A 3,193-nucleotide genomic window follows, 5' to 3' on the forward strand; every position below is an offset into this window, starting at 1 on the left:
ATATATGATAAACAGAGAGATGTATGAAGTGCATGATAAGACAGCGCTCCTTAAAATATAATTTTAGTTACATTCTTATTGATCCCGGTAGGGCAATGAAGGTTGCAACGGCAAACATACATACTTACTTATAACTAAATACATATATAAATACATACACAAATACAAACATAAGTACACAATATCACATCAATACAGAACAACTCCACAAACGTACCACAGACCACCACTGTGCTCCTCCCTTTTTTTTAGTCCAGACAACGCGTCAACTTGTTGCATATGCACGAAAATCGAGATTTTTAAAGTTTGGTTTTTTTAATCAGAGGCACATGCAAAAAATCAGAACAATTTGCCACTTACTTTCGATGTAATGAGATCGACTTGTTGTCCATATGGTGTTGTCCAGACTATAATATGGTGTCGTCAAGACTAGATCTATAGCTAGGATTGTCGTATCTTGCTAAATGACGCACCCCAGTGACCACCAACCAGAACCCCGTGTCAACGTCCTGACAGGCAGGATCGGAAGCCCGTCTCCAAAATAATTTTTTCTTGGCAGGTCTTACCTCTCTAGGCCAACCTCGGCTAAATTGGGTATAGTATCCTCACTGAATGACCGAGATGACCCTACTCGAATAAACAGACATCCCCAATTGGGAGCTGAACTCGTGTCCTTTCCAGGAAACGGCGAATAGTTTAAAAATGACACCATAGGCTTTGGTGGCCTCAGAGAGAGAGAGAGAGAGAGAGAGAGAGAGAGAGAGAGAGAGAGATGGAGGGGGAGGGGGAAAGGGAAGAGGGGGGAGTTCGAAGCTCAGAAGATAATTTAAGATAATTGTCCCAGTGGAAAATTGTCTGTGGCTAGACAGGAATGGAACGACTGTACAACCCGTTGCCACGCACTGAGCAGAGCCGTTCAAGATGCAGCAAATTTGGAACAAAACAGGCTATTCTTAAGCTATTGTGGCGTTTGAGAGAGAGACTCCCACTTACAGGAGAGCTTCACATAGCGTCCGTGAGATAGAGGAATATTTATACGCCTCAAGGCCTCAACCCATTTTCTCGCCTAAGGTACAATATTTCTAAACTATTTGTGAGGCAGCGTAGTGGATTCAGGCTCTCGTCAAAATAATCAAAGTGAAGAAACTTGCATTTTCCTGCAGGTTTGTGAATTTTATCAAATTTTTGTTTTTTGGTTTAGCACCTTTCATACCCATTAAAGAACTCATTTCTGTGTGGATTTTTCTGAGAAAAGTTGATTAAAGGCACAAAAAATGTAAATTTTCGGTTACCACGGACTCTTAAGCTAAGGAAATCCAATCTTTGTCGGCCATTTTCTCACTAATTTTTCCTCTGAAAACAGGTGACCCCCACATCCTTCATTCTCAAATATCTCGACTTGTATTTAAGATAAGCGGATATTTTTTTCATCTAAATAAAGACAAGTGAACAAGCTTTAAGATGGTACCAATAACTCGATGTGCCCAAAAATTGACGAGAGCCTGATTCCACCACGCTGCTTCACATTTTTTCCCTTTTTTGTTGTTGTTAAAGGGAGGGGGTGGAAGAGAAAAAAAGCGGGGGGGGGGTGATACTATTTTGATGCTAGCGATATTCCAGTGTTGTCTGTCCCATCACCACCTGCTCTCTCAGGTCACGATCTGTTCCCCCGACCAACTTGATACACTTGTTGTGGCCAGCCATAAATGCCGACAGTCTACCCCCGTGGAATTCCTTCATTATACCGCGGGCCGTGGCGTATTATTAGAGTACCCACGGGTGCACTAATGCTGTTCTTCATATGAAACTATAGTACCTCACACTGACAACCGCAAAGAAACGGCATAATAAAATAAGCGTTGACACAAAAGTTAAACCAGCTTAGAGATATCGGGAGGTGGGGGATGCTCTTTTCATCCGAGAAAACAGAAGGATTTGAGCGATATCGCCATCTTTTGGTGCGGCTGGAAACGTCATTTTGCCACGCAAAGTGACAATTTATCAGGACTGCGTGACGCCTGCGAGATAGAAAGTTGACGTTCTGCCGACAGACGAAGTGACGAATTGCGAAACAATATAGTGCTGTCATTTTACCTCATGATCTAAAGCCGAGATAAGCTCTTACATTAAGTCCCACTACTGGCGGGTTAAAGGCGATTTAATTCAGCACCTAATCGCATATAAGCTAGTCGGGATCTGCCCTTTTTCCGACAGACTCCGTCTGCACTTTGGCGGATCCTATGACCTGTGCTTTTGTGCTGGAAATTCTGATACCCGAATGATGCAAACGTGACACCGTTGGTGAAATACGGTCTGCAATAACGGCTGCCCAGAGCCAAATTAAGTCTACACCGTTACAAAGCGCAAGAATATGTCATAAAATATCCCTATAATGAATGTCAGCGCAGCGTCGTTTTTTAACTGTGTGCGAAAATATCACCACGAATTTCAGGGTATGACGTGTCTACAGAAAACGTGAGAGACATGAAGTGCATATTCGTCAACTTTGGCGAATAGTAGTCTATCTTTTAAAATGTGCCTGGTCTTTTGCATGCGCGTAGCACTTCGTATTAATCATCAGTGGATTGGGTTGGGTTTTTTGTTTTTGTTATTGTTTTTTAAGTACACTTGGGGGGAAACGAATGACGTTTTATCAGGAATATTTTCGTTTACTTACGGCTAGCATTTTTAGAGTAAAGTCTAAAACGGTTGGAAAAGAATATTCACTTCTGAATACACCTACAACGCCGCAGTTATGTTACTTGTTCAAAATCGATATCTGAAAGAAAACGATAAAAGGCAAGCCCTTCTGCTTCAATTTGACAATTGGAGAATTTAGGTTCTATTCGACAAATCTAACGAATAAACTCTATCGTAAGGAATTTTTCACATTCCATAATTACTACCTGCATCTCTAATGAGAGCCCAGTTTCTATAGCTTAATAGACGGCAAACAAAGTCACCTTTGCTGCGGTGTAGCTTTCGCGCTAAAGCTTTTGACAAAATCTTTATTACTTTCTCCGTTCGTTTGGCATTAAAACCGGGGAAAACACAGGCACATGCGTATCGGCTTGCTTCTCCCCAGGCCAGATTGTGTAGCATTTGTCAGCTTCATGGGGCAATAACTGGGCACCTCTGTATAGAAACAATTAACTGGTGACGTGTGTGCGTGTGTGTGTGTGTGTGTGTGTGT

General features: G+C 42.0%; 1 protein-coding gene across 1 annotated transcript in view; it reads left to right on the forward strand.

Moving 5' to 3' along the window:
• LOC101845192 (sialidase) overlaps positions 1–3,193 on the forward strand; it is a 28,027-nt gene that overhangs the window by 9,671 nt on the left and 15,163 nt on the right. The gene's annotated exons all lie outside the window — the stretch shown is intronic.

The sequence above is a fragment of the Aplysia californica genome, unplaced genomic scaffold, assembly GCF_000002075.1.
Source record: "Aplysia californica isolate F4 #8 unplaced genomic scaffold, AplCal3.0 scaffold00560, whole genome shotgun sequence".
NCBI classification, from domain to species: Eukaryota; Metazoa; Mollusca; class Gastropoda; order Aplysiida; family Aplysiidae; genus Aplysia; species Aplysia californica.